Here is a 25,925-nt window from a genome sequence, read left to right as displayed (position 1 = left end):
GTATGGGAGCATTAATGTCTCTGGTCCTGGAGCCACCAGGTCAGCGCCAGACGAACCTCTGGAGTAAAGGAGATAGATCATTTGAGATCTGATCCGATGGGGCAGGCTGTTCCACTTGGAGAGGATCAACCTTAGCAGAGAGCGGGAATGAAACGGAGCATACTCGACCATGTCAAAAGACGACACCTTTAGGCCGAGAATTAGTATCGCCGAGTGTACAGACACTTGGGGACGATAAAGGAAGTTACATATCCTGTTCTGTATTTTCAGAACCATGGTGGTCATTCCGAGCTGATAGCTAGCTGAAAATGTTTGGTACGCTGCGATGATGCAAAAACAACGGCACTTCTGCGCATGTGGTGCAATGCGCACGCGCGACGTACTTTCACAACAGCCGATGTATTTTTACACAAGGTCTAGTGAAGCTTTTCAGTCACAATGGCCGCTGCAGAGTGATTGACATGAAGTGGGCATTTCTGGGTGTCAACTGACCGTTTTCAGGGAGTGTTTGGAAAAATGCAGGTGTGCCAGGAAAAACGCAGGCGTGGCTGGACGAACGCAGGGCGTGTTTGTGATGTCAAAACAGGAACTGAACAGTCTGAAGTGACTGCAAGCGCTGAGTAGGTCTGGAGCTGCCCTAAAACTGCACAATTTTTTTTGTAGCCGCTCTGCGATCCTTTCGTTCGCACTTCTGCTAAGCTAAAATACACTCCCAGAGGGCAGCGGCTTAGCGTTTGCATGACTGCTAAAAAATGGTAGTGAGCGATCAACTCGGAATTACCCCCCTTGTGTGGTAATAGATACAGTCTTTGACCGTGAATATCTAGGAGTGCCCCCAGGTGTACCAAGATTTGAGATGGAACCAGGGAGTACTTTTTCCAATTTATCAGCCAACCGTGGGCCTGTAGGAAGGCGACAGTCAGTTGGAGATGACTGAGAACTTCCCGTGAGCTCACCAGAATCAGCAAGTCATCTAAGTACGGAAGAATCCATACCAGTGACGTGCGGTGAGGTCAATGGCTGGGGAGGCACTGGCTTCTCCAGTACATCTCCAGTACATGGGATGATGTGCCTGGTGCGCGGCAGCACACGCACTGGCGTCTATACAGCCACTATGTTATAGTAGTACTCAGGAGTCACGTATCGTCTGCTTGGAGCTCAACATTCTATTCCGGCTGCCAGTCCCCATTCCCTGAGTACCTGTACTGAGGTCTCCCTTATAGGCACTCTAGATGTGATGGTATGTGACCCTTTATGTGTGTGTATGGGCCATACACTTATGGGTGACTCCAGGGTACTGTTACTGTGCGTACTGTGCAGCGCCTTGTGACAGGCGGGCGCTGCTGAGGATGCTACCTGAAAGGAGGAGGAGGAGAGCACCGGGCTGCACAATGCAGTTCCAGCTTACCTCCGCCACTGCCTCCAGGTCCGACACCGCTGACTATCAGCACCTTGCTCTCCGGCCTCCCCGGCGCTGCCAGCTGAGGTGTAATGGAGAGCACCGGGCGCCGCTGCACAGAGCACTTCCAGCTTACCTCCGCCACTGCCTTCAAGCCCGGCGCCGCTGATTATCTGCACCTTGCTCTCCGGCCTTCCCGGCGCTGCCAGCTGAGGGGTAACGGAGACCACCGCGCACCAGGGGTGTATCTATTGGCCTGTGCGCCCCTGGCAAAGTAAGGAACTGGTGCCCCCCATGTTACAAATAGGGGCAGCGCACAGAGAAAAAGGGGCATGGTCTTGTGGGGAAGCGATATGGCCACACAATAGTACCCCCAATTAAAATTACGCCACACAGTAGTCCCCTTATTCACATTACACCACACACTATAGCCCCTTCTTCACATTACACCACACAGTAGTACCCATTATACATGTTTCGCCACACACAGGAATAAATCCCCCACGAGGGAGCAGCAGTCGGCTGCGACCCGTGCTCATAGGTGGAAAAGGAGTATTAATATTAATTTCAGTATACAGTCTGCAGTGTCTTCTTGTATTATTTTAAGCCCCGTTATACCATCTCATCATGCCCCATGGCCGGTACCTGGAACCTGCCTTCGTTGCCTTGCTTCTAGGGCAGCCCCAGCACTGCCCTACTGCTCCTGCAGTCTCCCCCTTATGATGAGCGGAGCCAGAGAAGCCCCACTCAGCCAGCCCCCTGTGAACTGAGTAACAAAAATCGGACAGCAGCCAGATGCAGCTCCCAGAGGCCTCTGGGAAATGTAGTTCTCTAATCACCATTCTGTGGCCTCCGGCACCTAGCTGAGCACCCGGGTCAGACTACAGCTCCCATGACGCCCCCGCATCATGGTTGATAGAAGAGATTAGTTCTCCATCGGAACTACGGTACTGTTCTCCTGTTATTCTACCTTATCCGCGGGTGGGCCGCCCGCCCCTTCCTCTGTCAGCCCGCCCCTGACAAGTGCCGCTGCAAAAAGCACTCCATCTCCCAGCTTACCTCCGCCACTGCCTCCAGGTCCGGCGCCGTTAATTATCGGTAACTTGTTCTCCGGCCTTCCCGGCGCTGACAGCTGCGGGGTAACGGAGAGCACCGGGCGTCAGGAGGGCTCATATCACCCCCAGCAGGACAGGAGTCAGGGGGAATGAAGAGAGGGGATCCTTGTTCTGGTCCTCGTATCTGTGATTGGACCAGCGGATCCAGCCCTGGATCCGCTGTCCAATCACATGTGACTCGCTGGCAGGGGAAGCCCGTCCCTGTCAATGAGGCACATGTAGAAGTGCCATTTTCACTACTTTTTTCAATGGGCTTATAGAGCCCAGTGCTCAGCCCCGCCCACCCGCTCTATCCCGTTACCGTTATCAACGGGAGGCACTTGCTATCAGTGCCTCCCAAGCTTATTTTATGACTTAAAATGAATAGAATACTATAAAGAAGATACTTATGATACTGAATATGTGTCATAAGTATCTTCTTTTTATTACTGTAATCATTAATGACAGGGGAGACACTGCCTCCCCTGACTCGACGTCCCTGATCCATACACCCTGGCGACGGAGATGAGCCGTTATAACAGCCATGACCTTGGTAACGATACAAGGGGCCATAGCCATTCCAAACAGCAGAACCTGGAATTGGTAATGTAGGTTGCCAAAAGCAAACTGCAGGAACTGTTGATGTGAAGTGGCAATAGGAATATGAAGATACGCATCCTGTATATCCAGGGAAACAATGTAGTCCCCAGGTTCCATCGCCAAAACTATGGAGCGCAAAGTATCCATTTGAAATTTGGAGACTTGAAATTTGAGGCTGAGAATAGGCCGGTATGACCCATTGGGTTTTGGAACCAGAAACAGTGTACAATTACTCCCAAGTAAAGGAGGGAACTGACCACCGTTTGTAAGATTTGCGCCTTGATTAGGTCCGATGGTAGGCCCGTGGAGGGGGACGTCCCTTGAACGAGACAGTGAGAGACAACTTCTAGCACCAAAGCATCTGAAGTGGTTGTGTGCTAAATCTGAGTGAAGTGAAGAAGTCAGCCTCCCACCCTGGGGTCCCCAGGGCTGTTTGGCATTGGAAGGGTGAGATTGTCAGGGGAATGACTGTAACTTAGCATTTTCATGTGGGCGAAAGGAGGTACTTTTAGCCTTCTGAGCAGAGTTAGTTCGGGGTAGAAAGTAGAGATGAGCGGGTTCGGTTCCTCTGAATCCGAACCCGCCCGAACTTCAGTTTTTTTTACACGGGGCCGAGCGACTCGGATCTTCCCGCCTTGCTCGGTTAACCCGAGCGTGCCCGAACGTCATCATCACGCTGTCGGATTCTCGCGAGGCTCGGATTCTATCGCGAGACTCGGATTCTATATAAGGAGCCGCGCGTCGCGGCCATTTTCACACGTGCATTGAGATTGATAGGGAGAGGACGTGGCTGGCGTCCTCTCCGTTTAGAAATTAAAATAGATAGGAGAGTGAGAGTGAGACACTTCATTTACTTACTGGAGCTTAGGAGGAGTTATACTAGTGACTGATGACCAGTGACCTGACCACCAGTGCAGTTTTATAATTTATTATTATTTAATAATCCGTTCTGTTCTTGTTCTCTGCCTGAAAAAAACGATACACAGTGACTCAGTCACACTCACATACCATATCTGTGCTCAGCCCAGTGTGCTGCATCATCTATGTATAATATCTGACTGTGCTCACACAGCTTAATTGTGGGGGAGACTGGGGAGCAGTTATAGGTTATAGCAGGAGCCAGGAGTACATATTAAACAGTGCACACTTTTGCTGCCAGAGTGCCACTGCCAGTGTGACTGACCACTGACCACTGTGACCAGTGACCTGACCACACTGACCACCAGTATAGTATATTGTGATTGAATGTCTGCCTGAAAAAGTACACTCGTCGTGTGACTTGTGTGGTGTTTTTTTATTCTATAAAAATTAAAAAACTCATTCTGCTGACAGACAGTGTCCAGCAGGTCCGTCATTATATAATATATACCTGTCCGGCTGCAGTAGTGATATATATATTTTTTTTATATCATTATTTATCATCCAGTCTATACTAGCAGCAGACACAGTATGGTAGTTCACGGCTGTAGCTACCTCTGTGTCTGCACTCGGCAGTCCATCCATAATTGTATACCACCTACCCGTGGTTTTTTTTTCTTTCTTCTTTATACATACTACATCTCATTATCATCCAGTCTATATTAGCAGCAGACACAGTACAGTACGGTAGTCCACGGCTGTAGCTACCTCTGTGTCGGCACTCGGCAGTCCATCCATAATTGTATACCACCTACCCGTGGTTTTTTTTTTCTTTCTTCTTTATACATACTACATCTCATTATCATCCAGTCTATATTAGCAGCAGACACAGTACAGTACGGTAGTCCACGGCTGTAGCTATCTCTGTGACGGCACTCGGCAGTCCATCCATAATTGTATACCACCTACCCGTGGTTTTTTTTTTCTTTCTTCTTTATACATACTACATCTCATTATCAACCAGTCTATATTAGCAGCAGACACAGTACAGTACGGTAGTCCACGGCTGTAGCTACCTCTGTGTCGGCACTCGGCAGTCCATCCATAATTGTATACCACCTACCCGTGGTTTTTTTTTTCTTTCTTCTTTATACATACTACATCTCATTATCAACCAGTCTATATTAGCAGCAGACACAGTACGGTAGTTCACGGCTGTAGCTACCTCTGTGTCGGCACTCGGCAGTCCATCCATAATTGTATACCACCTACCCGTGGTTTTTTTTTTCTTTCTTCTTTATACATACTACATCTCATTATCATCCAGTCTATATTAGCAGCAGACACAGTACAGTACGGTAGTCCACGGCTGTAGCTACCTCTGTGTCGGCACTCGGCAGTCCATCCATAATTGTATACCACCTACCCGTGGTTTTTTTTTTCTTTCTTCTTTATACATACTACATCTCATTATCATCCAGTCTATATTAGCAGCAGACACAGTACAGTACGGTAGTCCACGGCTGTAGCTGCCTCTGTGTCGGCACTCGGCAGTCCATCCATAATTGTATACCACCTACCCGTGGTTTTTTTTTTCTTTCTTCTTTATACATACTACATCTCATTATCATCCAGTCTATATTAGCAGCAGGTACAGTACGGTAGTCCACGGCTGTAGCTACCTCTGTGTCGGCACTCGGCAGTCCATCCATAATTGTATACCACCTACCCGTGGTTTTTTTTTTCTTTCTTCTTTATACATACTACATCTCATTATCATCCAGTCTATATTAGCAGCAGACACAGTACAGTACGGTAGTCCACGGCTGTAGCTACCTCTGTGTCGGCACTCGGCAGTCCATCCATAATTGTATACCACCTACCCGTGGTTTTTTTTTTCTTTCTTCTTTATACATACTACATCTCATTATCATCCAGTCTATATTAGCAGCAGACACAGTACAGTACGGTAGTCCACGGCTGTAGCTACCTCTGTGTCAGCACTCGGCAGTCCATCCATAATTGTATACCACCTACCCGTGGTTTTTTTTTTCTTTCTTCTTTATACATACTACATCTCATTATCAACCAGTCTATATTAGCAGCAGACAGTACAGTACGGTAGTCCACGGCTGTAGCTACCTCTGTGTCGGCACTCGGCAGTCCATCCATAATTGTATACTAGTATCCATCCATCTCCATTGTTTACCTGAGGTGCCTTTTAGTTGTGCCTATTAAAATATGGAGAACAAAAATGTTGAGGTTCCAAAATTAGGGAAAGATCAAGATCCACTTCCACCTCGTGCTGAAGCTGCTGCCACTAGTCATGGCCGAGACGATGAAATGCCAGCAACGTCGTCTGCCAAGGCCGATGCCCAATGTCATAGTACAGAGCATGTCAAATCCAAAACACCAAATATCAGTAAAAAAAGGACTCCAAAACCTAAAATAAAATTGTCGGAGGAGAAGCGTAAACTTGCCAATATGCCATTTACCACACGGAGTGGCAAGGAACGGCTGAGGCCCTGGCCTATGTTCATGGCTAGTGGTTCAGCTTCACATGAGGATGGAAGCACTCAGCCTCTCGCTAGAAAACTGAAAAGACTCAAGCTGGCAAAAGCACCGCAAAGAACTGTGCGTTCTTCGAAATCCTAAATCCACAAGGAGAGTCCAATTGTGTCGGTTGCGATGCCTGACCTTCCCAACACTGGACGTGAAGAGCATGCGCCTTCCACCATTTGCACGCCCCCTGCAAGTGCTGGAAGGAGCACCCGCAGTCCAGTTCCTGATAGTCAGATTGAAGATGTCAGTGTTGAAGTACACCAGGATGAGGAGGATATGGGTGTTGCTGGCGCTGGGGAGGAAATTGACCAGGAGGATTCTGATGGTGAGGTGGTTTGTTTAAGTCAGGCACCCGGGGAGACACCTGTTGTCCGTGGGAGGAATATGGCCACTGACATGCCTGGTGAAAATACCAAAAAAATCAGCTCTTCGGTGTGGAAGTATTTCAACAGAAATGCGGACAACAGGTGTCAAGCCGTGTGTTGCCTTTGTCAAGCTGTAATAAGTAGGGGTAAGGACGTTAACCACCTCGGAACATCCTCCCTTATACGTCACCTGCAGCGCATTCATAATAAGTCAGTGACAAGTTCAAAAACTTTGGGCGACAGCGGAAGCAGTCCACTGACCAGTAAATCCCTTCCTCTTGTAACCAAGCTCACGCAAACCACCCCACCAACTCCCTCAGTGTCAATTTCCTCCTTCCCCAGGAATGCCAATAGTCCTGCAGGCCATGTCACTGGCAATTCTGACGAGTCCTCTCCTGCCTGGGATTCCTCCGATGCATCCTTGCGTGTAACGCCTACTGCTGCTGGCGCTGCTGTTGTTGCTGCTGGGAGTCGATGGTCATCCCAGAGGGGAAGTCGTAAGCCCACTTGTACTACTTCCAGTAAGCAATTGACTGTTCAACAGTCCTTTGCGAGGAAGATGAAATATCACAGCAGTCATCCTGCTGCAAAGCGGATAACTGAGGCCTTGACAACTATGTTGGTGTTAGACGTGCGTCCGGTATCCGCCGTTAGTTCACAGGGAACTAGACAATTTATTGAGGCAGTGTGCCCCCATTACCAAATACCATCTAGGTTCCACTTCTCTAGGCAGGCGATACCGAGAATGTACACGGACGTCAGAAAAAGACTCACCAGTGTCCTAAAAAATGCAGTTGTACCCAATGTCCACTTAACCACGGACATGTGGACAAGTGGAGCAGGGCAGGGTCAGGACTATATGACTGTGACAGCCCACTGGGTAGATGTATGGACTCCCGCCGCAAGAACAGCAGCGGCGGCACCAGTAGCAGCATCTCGCAAACGCCAACTCTTTCCTAGGCAGGCTACGCTTTGTATAACCGGTTTCCAGAATACGCACACAGCTGAAAACCTCTTACGGCAACTGAGGAAGATCATCGCGGAATGACTTACCCCAATTGGACTCTCCTGTGGATTTGTGGCATCGGACAACGCCAGCAATATTGTGTGTGCATTAAATATGGGCAAATTCCAGCACGTCCCATGTTTTGCACATACCTTGAATTTGGTGGTGCAAAATTTTAAAAAAAACGACAGGGGCGTGCAAGAGATGCTGTCGGTGGCCAGAAGAATTGCGGGACACTTTCGGCGTACAGGCACCACGTACAGAAGACTGGAGCACCACCAAAAACTACTGAACCTGCCCTGCCATCATCTGAAGCAAGAAGTGGTAACGAGGTGGAATTCAACCCTCTATATGCTTCAGAGGTTGGAGGAGCAGCAAAAGGCCTTTCAAGCCTATACAATTGAGCACGATATAGGAGGTGGAATGCACCTGTCTCAAGCGCAGTGGAGAATGATTTCAACGTTGTGCAAGGTTCTGATGCCCTTTGAACTTGCCACACGTGAAGTCAGTTCAGACACTGCCAGCCTGAGTCAGGTCATTCCCCTCATCAGGCTTTTGCAGAAGAAGCTGGAGACATTGAAGGAGGAGCTAACACGGAGCGATTCCGCTAGGCATGTGGGACTTGTGGATGGAGCCCTTAATTCGCTTAACAAGGATTCACGGGTGGTCAATCTGTTGAAATCAGAGCACTACATTTTGGCCACCGTGCTCGATCCTAGATTTAAAGCCTACCTTGGATCTCTCTTTCCGGCAGACACAAGTCTGCTGGGGTTGAAAGACCTGCTGGTGAGAAAATTGTCAAGTCAAGCGGAACGCGACCTGTCAACATCTCCTCCTTCACATTCTCCCGCAACTGGGGGTGCGAGGAAAAGGCTCAGAATTCCGAGCCCACCCGCTGGTGGTGATGCAGGGCAGTCTGGAGCGACTGCTGATGCTGACATCTGGTCCGGACTGAAGGACCTGACAACGATTACGGACATGTCGTCTACTGTCACTGCATATGATTCTCTCACCATTGAAAGAATGGTGGAGGATTATATGAGTGACCGCATCCAAGTAGGCACGTCACACAGTCCATACTTATACTGGCAGGAAAAAGAGGCAATTTGGAGGCCATTGCACAAACTGGCTTTATTCTACCTAAGTTGCCCTCCCACAAGTGTGTACTCCGAAAGAGTGTTTAGTGCCGCCGCTCACCTTGTCAGCAATCGGCGTACGAGGTTACATCCAGAAAATGTGGAGAAGATGATGTTCATTAAAATGAATTATAATCAATTCCTCCGCGGAGACATTGACCAGCAGCAATTGCCTCCACAAAGTACACAGGGAGCTGAGATGGTGGATTCCAGTGGGGACGAATTGATAATCTGTGAGGAGGGGGATGTACACGGTGATATATCGGAGGGTGATGATGAGGTGGACATCTTGCCTCTGTAGAGCCAGTTTGTGCAAGGAGAGATTAATTGCTTCTTTTTTGGGGGGGGTCCAAACCAACCCGTCATATCAGTCACAGTCGTGTGGCAGACCCTGTCACTGAAATGATGGGTTGGTTAAAGTGTGCATGTCCTGTTTTGTTTATACAACATAAGGGTGGGTGGGAGGGCCCAAGGACAATTCCATCTTGCACCTCTTTTTTCTTTTCTTTTTCTTTGCGTCATGTGCTGTTTGGGGAGGGTTTTTTGGAAGGGACATCCTGCGTGACACTGCAGTGCCACTCCTAAATGGGCCCGGTGTTTGTGTCGGCCACTAGGGTCGCTAATCTTACTCACACAGTCAGCTACCTCATTGCGCCTCTTTTTTTCTTTGCGTCATGTGCTGATTGGGGAGGGTTTTTTGGAAGGGACATCCTGCGTGACACTGCAGTGCCACTCCTAAATGGGCCCGGTGTTTGTGTCGGCCACTAGGGTCGCTAATCTTACTCACACAGTCAGCTACCTCATTGCGCCTCTTTTTTTCTTTGCGTCATGTGCTGATTGGGGAGGGTTTTTTGGAAGGGACATCCTGCGTGACACTGCAGTGCCACTCCTAAATGGGCCCGGTGTTTGTGTCGGCCACTAGGGTCGCTAATCTTACTCACACAGTCAGCTACCTCATTGCGCCTCTTTTTTTCTTTGCGTCATGTGCTGATTGGGGAGGGTTTTTTGGAAGGGACATCCTGCGTGACACTGCAGTGCCACTCCTAAATGGGCCCGGTGTTTGTGTCGGCCACTAGGGTCGCTTATCTTACTCACACAGTCAGCTACCTCATTGCGCCTCTTTTTTTCTTTGCGTCATGTGCTGATTGGGGAGGGTTTTTTGGAAGGGACATCCTGCGTGACACTGCAGTGCCACTCCTAGATGGGCCAGGTGTTTGTGTCGGCCACTAGTGTCGCTTAGCTTAGTCATCCAGCGACCTTGGTGCAAATTTTAGGACTAAAAATAATATTGTGAGGTGTGAGGTATTCAGAATAGACTGAAAATGAGTGGAAATTATGGTTTTTGAGGTTAATAATAATATGGGATCAAAATGACCCCCAAATTCTATGATTTAAGCTGTTTTTTAGTGTTTTTTTAAAAAAACACCCGAATCCAAAACACACCCGAATCCGACAAAAAAAATTCGGTGAGGTTTTGCCAAAACGCGGTCGAACCCAAAACACGGCCGCGGAACCGAACCCAAAACCAAAACACAAAACCCGAAAAATTTCAGGCGCTCATCTCTAGTGTAAACTGGCTCCTCACTCTATGCCCCTCTGCCAGACCTCAGTTAGATCCTGTGCCCAGAGGAGACTGGATGCACTACAGGGGAGCTCTACTGAGTTTCTCTGAAAAGACTTTTGTTAGGTTTTTTATTTTCAGGGAGCACTGTTGGCAACAGGCTCCCTGCTTCGTGGGACTGAGGGGAGAGAAGCGGACCCACTTTCCTGGACTGATGGGCTCTGCTTCTTAGGCTACTGGACACCATTAGCTCCAGAGGGTCGGAACACAGGTGTCGTCCTTGCTGTTCGTCCCAGAGCCGCGCCGCCATCCTCTTCACAGAGCCGGAAAATTGAAGCCGGGTAAGTAAAGGAAGCAAGAAGACTTCAAAGGCGGCAGAAGACTTCAGAACTTCATGAGGTACCGCGCAGCCATTGCTCCCACAACACACACAGGCACAGCAAGGGTGCAGGGGGGGGCGCCCTGGGCAGCAATTTTTACCTCACATATGACTGGCACACGTATATAGATACTGCAGAGGCAGTATATAATAAATCCCCTGCCAGTATAATAAAAATAACGGGACCGAAGCCCGCCGTCGAGGGGGCGGAGCTTGATCTTCCAGCACTAACCAGCGCCATTTTCTCCACAGCATGCTGCAGAGAAGCTGCTCCCGGACTCTCCCCTGCTGAACAAGTAACAAGGGGCAAAAACGAGGGGGGGGGGGCACATTTATTTGGTGCTAGTTCTATATATAAAGCGCTGTACAGGCTGGGACTTTGTTTCAGTATCTAGTGGCGCTGGGTGTGTGCTGGCATACTCTCTCTCTGTCTCTCCAAAGGGCCTTATTGTGGGTCTGTCCCCATATTCATATATCCCAGTGTGTGTGGGGGTGTCAGTACGTGTGTGTCGACATGTCTGAGGCGGAAGGCTCGTCTAGGGAGGAAGCAGAGCAGATGGTGGTGGTGTCTCCGTCGGCACAGCCGACACCTGATTGGTTGGACATGTGGAATGTTTTAAATGCTAATGTGGCTTTATTACATAAGAGATTGGACAAAGCAGAGTCCAAGGATAAAGCAGGGAGTCAATCCATGGCTGTTACTGTGTCACAAGACCCTTCAGGGTCCCATAAACGTCCCTTTTCCCAGATAGCAGACACTGATACCGACACGGATTCCGACTCCAGTGTTGACTATGATGATGCAAGGTTGAACCAAGAGTGGCCAAGAGTATTCAATATATGATTATTGCAATAAAAGATGTTTTGCATATCACAGAGGACCCCTCTGTCCCTGACACGAGGGTCTGCATGTTTAAGGAAAAGAAACCTGAGGTAACGTTTCCCCCATCTCATGAGCTGAACGCTTTATTTGAAAAACCTCGGGTAATTCCAGACAAGAGACTGCAGGTTCTCAAAAGAATTATTATGGCATATCCCTTCCCCTCAAAGGACAGTGTACGGTGGGAATCCTCGCCCATGGTTGACAAGGCCTTGGCGCGCTTGTCCAAAAAGGTGGCACTACCGTCCCCGGACACGGCGGCCCTAAAGGATCCTGCGGATCGCAAGCAGGAAACTACCTTAAAATCAATTTATGCGACTACGGGAGCCCTGCTCAGACCTGCAGTAACGTCGGCATGGGTGGGTAGCGCAATTGCAGCTTGGGCAGATAACTTGTCATCTGAATGACACCCTAGATAAATATAGTATTTTGTTGACCCTAGGGCACATCAAGGACGCAGCGTTATTTATATATGAGAGAGGCTGCGAGAGATATTGGGCTTTTGGGTTTAAGAGCCAATGCCATGGCAGTTTCTGCTAGAAGGTCCTTGTGGACCCATCAATGGAAAGGTGATGCTGACTCAAAGAGACATATGGAGGCTTTGCCTTACAAAGGAGAAGTTTTATTTGGGGAGGGCCTTGCGGACCTGGTTTCCACAGCTACCGTGGGTAAGTCTTCTTTTTTGCCTTACGTTCCCCCACAGCAGAAGAAAACACCTCAATACCAGATGCAGTCCTTTCGGTCTCATAAGTTCAGAAAGGGGCGTGGCTCTTCCTTCCTCGCCAGAGGTAGAGGGAAAAGAACACCAGCTACGGCTAGTTCCCAGGAACAAAAATCCTCCCCGGCCTCTACAAAATCCACCACATGACGCTGGGGCTCCGCTGCGGAAGTCCGCACCGGTGGGGGCACGTCTTCGACTCTTCAGCCAAGTCTGGGTTCAGTCGGATTTGGATCCTTGGGTGGTCGAAATTGTATCCCAAGGCTACAAGCTGGAGTTCGAAGATGTGCCTCCACACCGATTTTTCAAATCGGCCTTTCCAGCTTCTCCCCCAGAGAGGGAAATAGTTTCAGCTGCCATACAAAAGCTGTGTCAACAGCAAGTGATTATCAGGGTTCCCCTAGTGCAACAGGGGAAAGGGTTTTATTCAACCCTATTTGTGGTCCCGAAGCCGGATGGCTCGGTCAGACCAATTCTGAATCTAAAATCCCTAAACCTATATTTGAAGAAGTTCAAATTCAAGATGGAATCTCTCCGGGCAATGATCTCCAGCCTGGAAGGGGGGGGGGGGGATTTTATGGTGTCGCTAGACATAAAGGATGCATACCTTCATGTCCCCATATATCCTCCTCATCAGGCGTACCTGAGATTCGCTGTATAGGATTGTCATTACCAGTTTCAGACATTGCCATTTGGGCTTTCCACGGCCCCGAGAATTTTCACCAAGGTAATGGCGGAAATGATGGTGCTCCTGCGCAAGCAGGGGGTCACAATTATCCCATACTTGGACGATCTCCTGATAAAGGCAAGATCAAGAGATCAGTTACTAAAAAGCGTGTCTCTCTCCCTGAGAGTACTACAACAACACGGCTGGATTCTAAATCTACCAAAGTCGCAGTTGGTTCCAACAACTCGGCTGTCATTTTTGGGCATGATTCTGGACACGGAAAAAGAGTTTTTTTTCTTCCAATGGAAAAAGCCCAGGAACTCCAGAACATGGTCAAGGACCTGCCGAAACCAAAAAGAGTGTCAGTTAATCTATGCACTCGAGTATTGGGAAAGATGGTGGAGGCCTACGAGGCCATTCCGTTTGGCAGGTTCCATGCGAGAACTTTTCAGTGGGACCTTCTGGACAAGTGGTCAGGATCCCATCTACAGATGCATCGGAGGATAAGCCTGTCCCCCAGGGCCAGGGTCTCTCTCCTGTGGTGGCTCCAGAGTGCTCACCTACTAGAGGGTCGCAGGTTCGGCATTCAAGATTGAGTTCTTGTGACCACGGATGCGAGCCTCCGAGGATGGGGAGCAGTCACACAAGGAAAAAATTTTCAGGGAATATGGTCAAGCCAGGCGGCTTGTCTACACATTAATGTGCTGGAATTAAGGGCCATATACAACAGCCTGCAACAGGCGGAGAATCTTCTTCGCAACCTACCCGTCCTGATCCAGTCAGACAATGTCACAGCCGTGGCGCATGTAAACCGCCAGGGCGGGACAAGGAGCAGAGCAGAAATGGCGGAAGCCACCAGGATTTTTCGCTGGGCGGAAAATCATGTAAGCGCTCTGTCAGCGGTCTTCATTCCGGGAGTAGACAACTGGGAGGCAGACTTCCTCAGCAGGCACGATCTCCATCCAGGAGAGTGGGGACTTCATCAAGAGGTCTTTGCAGAGGTAACAAGTCGTTGGGGACTTCCTCAAATAGACATGATGGCGTCACGCCTCAACAGAAAGATTCAAAAGTATTGTTCCAGGTCGAGGGACCCTCAGGCAGTGGCGGTGGACGCCCTGGTGACACCGTGGATGTTTCAGTCGGTCTATGTGTTCCCTCCGCTTCCACTTATCTCAAAAATATTGAGAATAATAAGACGAACAAGAGTGCAGACAATACTCATTGTCCCAGATTGGCCTCGAAGGGCCTGGTATTCAGATCTTCAGGAAATTATCACAGAAGATCCGTGGCCTCTCCCTCCCAGGGAGGACTTGTTGCAACAGGAGCCCTGTGTGTTCCAAGACTTACCGTGGTTACGTTTGACGGCATGGCGGTTGAACACCAAATCCTAGCTAGGAAAGGTATTCCAGGGGAAGTCATCCCTACTCTACTCAAAGCTAGGAAGGAGGTAACGGCGAAGCACTATCACCGTATCTGGAGGAAATATGTATCTTGGTGTGAAGCCAAGAATGCTCCTACGGAAGATTTTCAGCTGGGTCGTTTTCTCCATTTTCTACAAACAGGAGTGGATATGGGCCTAAAGTTAGGCTCCATTAAGGTGCAGATTTTGGCCTTATCTATATTCTTTCAGAAGGAATTGGCTTCTCTCCCAGAAGTCCAGACTTTTGTAAAGGGAGTGCTGCACATCCAACCTCCTTTTGGGCCCCCAGTGGCACCGTGGGACCTTAACGTGGTGTTACAGTTCCTTAAATCACACTGGTTTGAACCTCTTCAAACTGTTGACTTGAAATTTCTCACATGGAAAGTGGTCATGTTATTGGCCTTGGCATCTGCAAGGCGGGTGTCTGAATTGGCGGCCTTGTCTCACAAGAGCCCCTATCTGATTTTCCATGTGGATCAAGCAGAGTTGAGGACTCGTCCTCAATTTCTGCCTAAAGTGGTTTAGTCGTTTCATATGAACCAACCTATTGTGGTGCCTGTGGCTACGGGTGACGTGGAGGATTCCAAGTCACTTGATGTGGTCAGGGCCTTAAAAATGTATGTAGCCAGGACAGCTCGGGTTAGGAAAACAGAGGCACTGTTTGTCCTGTATGCAGCTAACAAGGTTGGCGCTCCTGCTTCTAAGCAGACTATTGCTCGCTGGATCTGTAACACGATTCAGCAGGCTCATTCTACGGCTGGATTGCCGTTACCAAATTCGGTAAAGGCCCATTCCACTAGGAAGGTGGGTTCTTCTTGGGCGGCTGCCCGAGGCGTCTCGGCATTACAGCTTTGCCGAGCAGCTAATTGGTCTGGTTCAAACACTTTTGCTAAATTTTACAAGTTTGATACCCTGGCTGATGAGGACATCATGTTTGCTCAATCGGTGCTGCAGAGTCATCCGCACTCTCCCGCCCGGTCTGGAGCTTTGGTATAAACCCCATGGTCCTTACGGAGTCCCCAGCATCCTCTAGAACGTAAGAGAAAATAAGATTTTAAACCTACCGGTAAATCTTTTTCTCCTAGTCCGTAGAGGATGCTGGGCGCCTGTCCCAGTGCGGACAAATTCTGCAAGGCTTGTATATAGTTGTTGCTTACATAAGGGTTATGTTACAGTTGAGATCAGTCTCTGGCTGATGCTTTTTGTTCATACTGTTAACTGGTTTAGTATATACCATGTTGTACGGTGTGTATGGTGTGGGCTGGTATGTATCTCGCCCTTAGATTAACAAAAATCCTTTCCTTGTACTGTCCGTCTCCTCTAGGCACAGTTCTATAACTGAGGTCTGGAGGAGGGGCATAGAGGGAGGAGCCAGTTCACACCCATCTAAAGTCTTAGAGTGCCCATGTCTCCTGCGGAGCCCGTCTATACCCCATGGTCCTTACGGAGTCCCCAGCATCCTCTACGGACCAGGAGAAAAAGATTTACCGGTAGGTTTAAAATCTTATTTTATCATATCCTCCTCAGTTAAACCTGCTGAATAAACGCTGCACGATAGTAACACAGGAGATTCAGCATGCTTGCGGTGCTTTTTGTTAGACATAGCAGTAAAACAAAAGATGCTTACACTGTACAATAAATGCAATGAAAAAAATACAGGGCAGTATGTGACTGAAAACACACACATAAAGATATTGATATATATTCTGTGAGCTCTAACCCAAGCAGCACCTTAGCCCAAGGTATAGAATAGCAGTGATAGTTATCTGAGCTACACCAAAAGTGCAACCAGACAGCAGAAGCAGCACACAGTTACTCACAATGCAGAAAATTATACCATATAACTGCAACAAACACTTATATCTCAACTACTCAGCCATTATAAGGCAGGTAGGAAATTTAAGTGATGTAAAAACCTGGCCTGTTCAGGTGTTTTTACAGGGAGTCATAGCCAAGCAATCCCGGAGACCTGCTTGCTGCTTAGCTGTAAGATGGCCACCTGGTCTCTGTGAGGAAAGAGGGAGAGTGATGTAGCTCAAGGGTGGGAAATCTGCAGTAGATGGTGTCCAGAGCCGGGGTTACAGGTCAAAGCGCCGCCTCCCCCTATGCTGTTCTTGGACCCCAAGTACTATTGGGCCTTAATAAATAGGTGTTAATACACCTGGACCTGTGCCCATATGCCCTGGTGGTCTAGTGGGGTCCCTGCTCTACGACAGTGTCAACGCCAGCACTGGTGTCCGTCTCCCCAGACCGCGATTTAGCTTCAGGTCCCGTAGAGGGAACCCTCTTACCTGCTTCCCCAGTGCCGGCCATGAAGTCCTGGGTCCACACCAAAGCGTGTGCTAATAACCGTGGGTGTCCCCTGCCTCAAGTACCCGTCTAAGAGGCTTCCACCAGAGGGAGTTTTGGCACCGACTGGGAGGTGATGGAGCTGCAGTGCTGAAGTCCCTCTGACTTACAGCGCTGCTAGCCCAGAAGAAGAGTCAATTTTAAGTAAAAGATTGAAAGCTTTTGGGACTGCAGTCAGGGCTGGCAACAGAAATCTTGGGGCCCGGGACAATGATATCGCTGAGGCCCCCCCCCCCCCCCCCCCCAGATATATGTATGTGTGAGACTGTGTAATTAGGGTACCAGAAGCCTGATCATCCAACCAAAGGCACTCACCACAGCCAGGGAATCTCTTGTCTGAGGTTGAAAAACTACAAAAATAGGTGCAAGTGCACTAATATACCTCTAACATAAATTGGATATGCTGTTATGGGCTGCAACTACCTAGAGATTAGGCGTTGTTCCTCATTAAATTTCAAACAAGTATCCCAAAAGCAAAATAAGGAGCAGTGTCCGAAAACGTACTTAAGATAAAATAAAAATAATTATTACAATAGCTAGAAACTATTTTTTTTTTTAATAATTGACTTTATCTCGAATAGGTATATTCATACTTGCCTACCTGACCCTCTCCATGAGGAGAAAATGCTCTGTTCCTGGACTTTTCTGGTAATGTATGATTGCCATCACCTGTGGTGAAACACCTTTCTTATCAATTACCTAGCTCACCACAGGTGATGGCAATCATACATTACCAGGAAAGTCCAGGAACAGAGCATTTTCTCCCTCATGGAGAGGGTCAGGTAGGCAAGTATGGGTATATTATATATACCCAATGAAATTATGATGCAGGGGAAGGGTTAGGTTTAGCCTGCGGAAGGGAGGGTTAAGTGTAGGCTGCAGGAAATCAGGTTTAGAGTTAGGCTATCGGCCACGGAGGTTATGGTTAGGCTGTGGGGAGGGAGAGGATTAGGGCTAGCTGACTACCCAACCTGTTAAAACATCAAAGTCTTTCGTTAAGTGAGTAAGAAGTAAGTAATAAGTGTTAGGTCCAATATTAAGAGTCACTCTCCTAACACAACTTTAAATTCAATGAATCTTTACTGTGAAAGAAAGGAACTCTTAGAATTTTCCCTCTAGTTAATATAGACTCCAGTCAAACAGCACTAGTGCAGTATTCTTTATAGCTTAATTGGGCTCAACAATTGTTTACAATTAGACCCCCAGTGCTTCTATTTTTTGCAGCTGCTGCTAGAGAACAATGACATGTCATGCAAGGCTAACTCAAATACTCAAAATAAATGCTCTCTATCTGATCTTACCACTACTGCTGGTGGGAGCCATGAGAAGATTGAAATGTGCCGCCTTGGGAGTTCCGTGGGGAACCTGTGATATGCCGCCTCTTTCAGGTGCTGACGTCGGCTTGCAAGCACGCTGCGCTGGAATCCCGGTGCAAGACAGCGCTGAGCACTTCCTGTAAGCATCACTGAAGGGGGAGGTGAAGCTTGATGTGTTATTCAGCCAGTTAGAAGGGCGGTTTTATAACGACTCTGGACGTGGCTTCAGATGGCTGGAGAGGACCCTCAGCTCAGGGTAGATGCTAGAATCAAGTGGGCTAAGGGACCTGAAGTCCATTTTCTGAGTCGTCATTAGGCACTGCGGCCTCGTTTTTCGTGTAAGCAATCCTTGGGGCCCCTGTGAATCATGGGGCCCGGGATAGGTGTCCCCTTTGACCCCCCCTGTCGCCGGGCCTGACTGCAGTAGCAGCCCCCCCTGTTCAGTGCATCTGCTTGCTGCAGGCACCAACTCAACACTGATGGCCTGTTGCCTGGAGGTGGGGTTTTAGAGGAGAGTAGCCGTACATCTTGGGATATGCTGAAAGTTGTTTGGTGCCTGGATTCCTGATCCACCATCTAAAACCCGATATTCCCTGTGGAACCCTATGTACCCTACTGCAGAAAAGGAGATTTATGGTAGACTTACCATAGTTAAATATCTTTCTGCGAGGTACACTGGATTCCACAGGGAATACATCAGGGTGTAGAGTTGGATATTGATCCAAGGCACCAACAGGCTAAAGGTTTGACTGTTCCCAGGATTCACTGCACCGCCTCCTCTATAACCCCGCCTCTGGGTACTGGAGCTCAGTTTCGTTAACCAGTCCAATGCAGTAGGAGGTAAGAGAGACGGTAGATGTTAGTCACATAGAACCACATTCTCACGACAGGAGAAGGGACCAGCGGCTAATGCCATACAAACCCAAAGAAGCTAAGTGCGTCAGGGTGGGAACCCTATGGAATCCAGTGTACCTGGCAGAAAGAGATTTAACAATGGTAAGTCTACCATAAATCTCCTTTTCTGTAGCCGGGTAACATAGTATCTGAGGTTGAAAAAAGACAATTGTCCATCGAGTTCAACCTATTTGTGGTCTCCTATGCATGATGATTTGACTAAAATTTCTGACTGATGCTGCTGTCAGCCGTTACATTTTATCCCTATTTATAGTAACTATAATGAATGACTATGCACCATACCCCTGGATATCCTTATCCATTAGGAATTTATCTAACCCATTCTTAAAGGTGTTGACAGATTCCGCCATTACAACTCCCTCGGGCAGGGAATTCCAAACATGTATTGTCCTTACCGTGAAAAAGCCTTTACGCCGTATTGTGCGGAATCTCCTCTCCTCTAACCTGAGCGAGTGTCCACGAGTCCTCTGTGTTGATCTAACCAAAAACAGGTCCCGCGCAAGCTCTGTGTATTGTCCCCTTATATATTTGTAGATGTTGATCATATCCCCTCTTAGTCTCCGCTTTTCCAATGTAAACATGCCTAGTCTTTCAAGCCTTTCCTTGTATTCCATCGTCTCCATGCCCTTAATTAGTTTGGTCGTCCTCCTCTGTACCTTTTCAAGCTCCAGGATATCCTTTTTGTAGTACGGTGCCCAGAATTGTACACAGTATTCAAGGTGTGGCCTCACTAGTAATTTATATAACGGGAGTATAATACTCTCGTCCCTAGCATCAATACCCCGTTTTATGCATGCTAATATCTTATTAGCCTTCTTTGCTGCAGTCCTACTTTGGGTACTACTGCTTAGCTTGCTATCTATGAGGACACCTAAGTCCTTTTCCAGTACAGAATCCCCTAATTTTACCCCATTTAGTAGGTAGGTGTAATTTATGTTCTTGTTACCACAGTGCATTACCTTACACTTGTCTGTGTTGAAGCGCATTCTCCATTTGACTGCCCATGCTTCTAATTTAACTAAGTCGTTCTGAAGAGACTCGGCATCCTCCTCTGTATTTATAGCCTTACACAATTTGGTATCATCTGCAAAAATTGACACCATGCTCTCTAGACCTTCTGTTAGGTCGTTAATGAAAATATTGAACAATAGCGGTCCTAATACTGAGCCTTGCGGCACACCACTTAGCACTTCAGTCCAAGTTGAAAAAGATCCATTAACCACAACGCGCTGCTTCCTATTATCTAACCAGTTTTTGACCCAAGTGCATATTGTGCTTCCTAGCCCTGATTCTTGTAGCTTGTAGATAAGTCTCATGTGTGGTACAGTATCGAACGCTTTGGCAAAGTCTTAAAAGATTACATCCATGTCTTTACCCTGATCTAGGTTTGCGCTTACTGTTTCATAAAAGCCAAGTAAGTTGGTTTGACAGGATCTGTCCTTCATAAACCCATGTTGATTCCTTTTAATGACCTTATTGGTTTCAAGGAACTTCTGAATACTATCTCTTAGAATACCTTCCAATACTTTCCCCACTATAGATGTAAGACTAACTGGTCTATAATTACCTGGTTCAGCTTAACTTCCCTTTTTGAATATAGGCACTACTTCCGCTATACGCCAGTCTTTGGGAACCATACCTGATATAACTGAATCCTTAAAGATCAAAGATAGCGGTTTTGCCAGTTCAGAGTGAAGCTCCATTAGAACCCTTGGATGAATACCATCGGGCCCTGGTGATTTATTAATCTTTAAATGTTTTAATCGGTCACAGGTACACTGGGATTCCACAGGGAATACATCGGGGATGTCCTAAAGCAGCTACTCATGGAAGGGGACGCACCGTAGCGGGCACAAGAACCCGGCGACCAAAGGAAGCATCCTGGAAGGCGGAAATATCAAAGGCATAGAACCTAATGAACGTGTTCACGGAGGACCACATAGCCGCCTTGCACAATAGTTCAGCGGACACGCCACGGCGAGCTGCCCAAGAAGGTCCAACAGACCGAGTAGAATGGGCTTTGATAGCAGCAGGAGCTAGGAGTCCATCCTGCGCATAAGCTTGTGCAATCACCATTTTAATCCATCTGGCCAAGGTTTGCTTATTCGCAGGCCAGCCACGTTTGTGAAAACCAAAAAGAACAAAAAGGGTATCTGAACTCCTGATAGAGGCAGTCCTCTCCACGTAGATACATCCAAAGACCGATCTTTAGAAGACAAACCAGAAGAGATAAAAGCCGGAACCACAATCTCTTGGTTAAGATGTAAAGAAGATACCACTTTAGGTAGATAACTGGGGTGAGTTCGAAGAACTGCCCGGTCACAGTGAAAAATCAAAAAGGATGGACAGGACAAAGCGCCTGAGTACGACACCCGCCAAGCAGAGGCAATAGCCAGCAGAAACACTACCTTAAGCGTAAGGCATTTAAGGTCCACAGACTCAAGAGGTTCAAATGGAGACTCTTGTAGGGCATTTAAGACAACAGACAGATCCCACGGAGCCACAGGAGGGACATAGGGAGGCTGAATCCGTAAAACACCCTGAGTGAAAGTATGAACATCAGGAATAGACAATTTTTCTCTCAAACCACACCAACAAGGCAGATATATGAACCTTGAGGGAGGCCAGACGAAGGCCTAAATCTAGTCCTTGTTGCAGAAAAGTCAAAAGCCTGGAAGTTCTGATCAAATAGGCACCATAATTCATTGCAGCACACCATGTGAAGTAAGAGTTCCAGACCCTGTAATATATACGTTATGGTAAGAACTTACCGTTGATAACGGTATTTCTCCTATGCCCACAGGTTTCCACAGGATAACATTGGGATATGATGGAGCGACAGCGGATTGGCACCAAACGATCACAAGCTTTCTGGCCTCCAAGAATGCACCGGGCTCGCCCATATAATCCCGCCCACTGACTCAGTCAAATCAGTTGTTTCCAAAGCATTTAGGCAGGAGCATTATGTAGAACCCTATTCAAGCGAAAAACACACATGCACACTCTTCCATGCAAGAGGGAAGAGTTTAGTGAGTATACAGATTCTCAAATCAGGTGCGTCAGGGTGGGATCCCTGTGGAAACCTGTGGACATAAGAGAAATACCGCTATCAACGGTAAGTTCTTACCATACTGTATATTTCTCCGGCAGGGTCCACAGGATAACATTGGGATTTCCCAAAGCAAATTTTTAGTGGTGGGGATGCTCCTGATTAATAGGAGAACCTTACGCCCGAATTGAGCATCATGAGAGGCAAAGATATCCCAGGCATAATGTCTGATTGAATGTGTTTATTGGAAGCCATGTGGCTGCCTTACATATCTGTTCTGCTCAAGCACAATATTGTGCTACCCATGAAAGACCTTCCTCACATGTAAAGTGAGCAGAGACATTAGCCGGGACAGGGAGATCAGCTTAAGAATATGCTTCTGAAATCGTAATTCGAAGCAATCTTGCTAGCGTCTGTTTAGTAGCAGGCCATCTCCTCTTGTGAAAAAAACATAGAGGATGAAAAGAGAATTTGTCTTTCTAATGGCACTAGTACAATCCATGTATATACTTAATGCCCAGACTACGTCCAGCGACGCATCTCCCGCAGAAAATCCAGATTTCTGAAAAACCGGGACCATATTATCTTCATTAAGGTGGAATATAGATCACCCCTTAGAAAGATACCCAGACCTAGTTCTGAGAACTACTTTATCTGGATAACATCAAAAAAAGAGATTAGCATGAAAGTGCTCCTAAATCTGACTCTCTTCTAGCTGATGCCATAGTCAGCCGAATGAGAACTTTAGCTGTCAACCATTTAAAATCCACTTTACTTAGTGGTTTAAACAGAGCAAATTGACAGGCCTTTGAGGACTAGATTTAGATTCCCTGACCCTGTAGTAGGAAAAGGGGAAGGTTGAATGTGCAGCATTCTCTGTGAAAAAGTGCACACCTTTTTCTTTCGACACTTGTATTTCCAAGGAAGCCACCGCTAAACCTTTATCTATTCCTGCTTGAAGGAATGGTAAAAACCCTGGAAACTCTGCAAGATTTTGGGTCCATACCTCTTTTATTGCACCAATACATATAAGCTTGTCACATTTGGTGATAAATACGAGTTAAGGGAGTTTTTCCTTGCTCTGAGAATTTGTGAGAATCCTCTGGACCTCAGTAAATAGATTTCAAAAGCAACGCCATCAAAACAGTTGATCCAGATATCTGTGATAATCAAGGTCCCTGTCTTAGTCTGGGCGTAGAGGAAACAGAAAAGGTATTCAACATTTTCTGCGGATCTGTGTACCAACACCTTCTGGGCCAAGCCGGGGCTTATTAGGATCCCGGCATCTTTGTTGTATTTTCCTCACTATCCTGAGTAGCAGGATGATTTGAGAAACACATAAGAGAAATACATTTCCCATTAAAAAGATATCCACAAAGATCACTTCCTTTGTTCCTGATCCGATTATGGCTTTTGTTGTTCAGATGGGACATCATGAGAATTATCTCTGGCCAAGCCCATTGGTCTACCCGAGTCTGAAATTACTTTAGGGTGCAAAGCCCATTCATTTACCTGAATGGTGTGTCGACTGAGAAATCAGCTCTTCAGTTTAGGACTCCCGGAACAAACCCTGAGGACAAGGCTGGCAGATGGAGTTCTGCACATTTTAGTATGTGATTTACCTCCTTCCTCGCTCTTTATATGCGTATTCCTGTCTGAAAGTTTAAGTACACTACTGCCCTTTCCTTGTCCTTGCGGATCTGGACCGATCTTCCTTTAGGCATGTCTCGTGCCTGAAGCAGGACCCAGTATATGGCCTGAAGTGCTAAGAGATTTATTAGCAGGCACCCTTTTTTTTTTTTTTTTGTGGTCCATAATCCCCAGAATCCTATTTTTTTCTAGAAAATGGCCTCCATAGCCGTGAAGACTTGTATTTGTTGTCAGGATTTCCCCACCTGATATCCAAAAAGAAAAAAAGGTATTCTCTGATCTAGATGGAATGTCTGTAGCTCCCAGGCTACTTCTTACCTTTTTTTGCCAGTACCACGTACTTGTTTGTGTACTGTCCATCTGACCCATCTACACCACCTGGTATTCACAGATGGTCTTGCACTCGGAGAATTTAACCAGGTACAACACTGCTTAACTTCCAACATCATTGAGATTGGACATATCCAGTGTGATGCAGCCTTAGATGGAGGAGATGCTGAAAAAGTCTTGAGTGGAATTATGCCCACTCCATCATGTGTATTGTTAACACCATCAAACCCATCATTCGCATTGCTGCGTGATTCGATATTATTTGACATTGTAACCACTCTCCTAGCTTTGCCTTGGATATCGTGTTCTGAGGTAACTACCTTCTGCAAACTCGAATTCAGTATAGCCCCACCGTGACTTATGTCACGGAACCAGAGATGATCCCATTTACGAACCACGCGTGCCTCTGCAGACAAGTTATTTGTATGTTGTAGATGACACAGAACCTTTCCTGTATTTGTGTCAGGATAGGAGGGTGGTCAAGGTATGGCAATTTTTCTTACCTCTGCTACTGGAGACAAATTGCCATAATCATTTTGGTAGTCTGGGGCTGTGGCTAACCCAAAAGGTAAGGCCTAACTGAATTTTTTCTGAAGGATGGTAAACCTTGAGATAACACTGATGGACCGTGTTATAGGAGCCTGAAGGTAAAATTCCTGATTTATCCAGGAATACCATGTATTATATTGGCTCCTCACTCAACTATGGAGTTGCCTCCACGTGAACCGTGTTACCCAAATCTGTTTTTGAAATTGATAATGGGGCGAGGGACTGTTTTTGACCCAGGTGGAAATACACCCTCCATTGTGCATGGGTTACTGGAATGACAATTCCTGACAAAACATTTTCTGAATTGCTTCATGCAAATCCCTCGCCTACGCCTCTACCCGAGACGGGCTGAAATGGTTCCAGAAGGGAAAGTATAACTTTAGAGATACCGCTTCTTGCACCCAGGCATCTATTTGTAGACTACTATCGAATCTGTGCAAACTGAAGAAGAAGTCGGCCCCTTATCCTTCTGGAATCCGCCAGAAGGAGACCCGCACCATCAGTATGATGGTCTATGGTCTGGAAGCTGGCCTCTGGTTGCCTTTGCTTCTTTGCCTTACCAAACTTATTGTATTAAGGCTGTTACGTTCTTTTATGACTGACAAGGCCGAACCAGAACCCTATATTTGGGGTTATATGTGGAAGGGAATGTGACCTTCTTGGAGTCTGTTTCTGACTCCGGCATAACTGTTAATTCAAACAGAAACTTCCAGCCCAGGCAAAAATTTTGAGAACCTTCTTAGATTCTGAATCAGCTTTCCATGTACAGATGAAGGGTTTATGCTAGAAGTCATGTTGTGCCTAGGCACAAAAATTAGCCAAGATTACCGTGGACCCATCTGTGCTGATGCCCTAGAACAGGGGTGTCAAAGACAAGGCCCGCGGGCCAAATCCGGCCCGCCAGACCTCGTCTGATGGCCCGCGGTGCCGCCGCCATGAAACCCCCTTCTCCCGAGTGCCCAGCTCGGGGGGGGGGGGGGGGCGGGGTTTCGCGGAATGACGCGATTGCGTCGTGACGTCACGGCGCAAACGCGTCATTCAACGAAACCCCGTCGGAGGAGGGAGAAGGGAGCCGCGCAGACGAGGAGGGAGAGGCGGCTGAAGAGCGGCGAGAACCGCTTC

The sequence above is a fragment of the Pseudophryne corroboree genome, chromosome 2 (genome assembly GCF_028390025.1).
Source record: "Pseudophryne corroboree isolate aPseCor3 chromosome 2, aPseCor3.hap2, whole genome shotgun sequence".
NCBI classification, from domain to species: domain Eukaryota; kingdom Metazoa; phylum Chordata; class Amphibia; order Anura; family Myobatrachidae; genus Pseudophryne; species Pseudophryne corroboree.
This window is presented reverse-complemented; position numbering follows the sequence as displayed.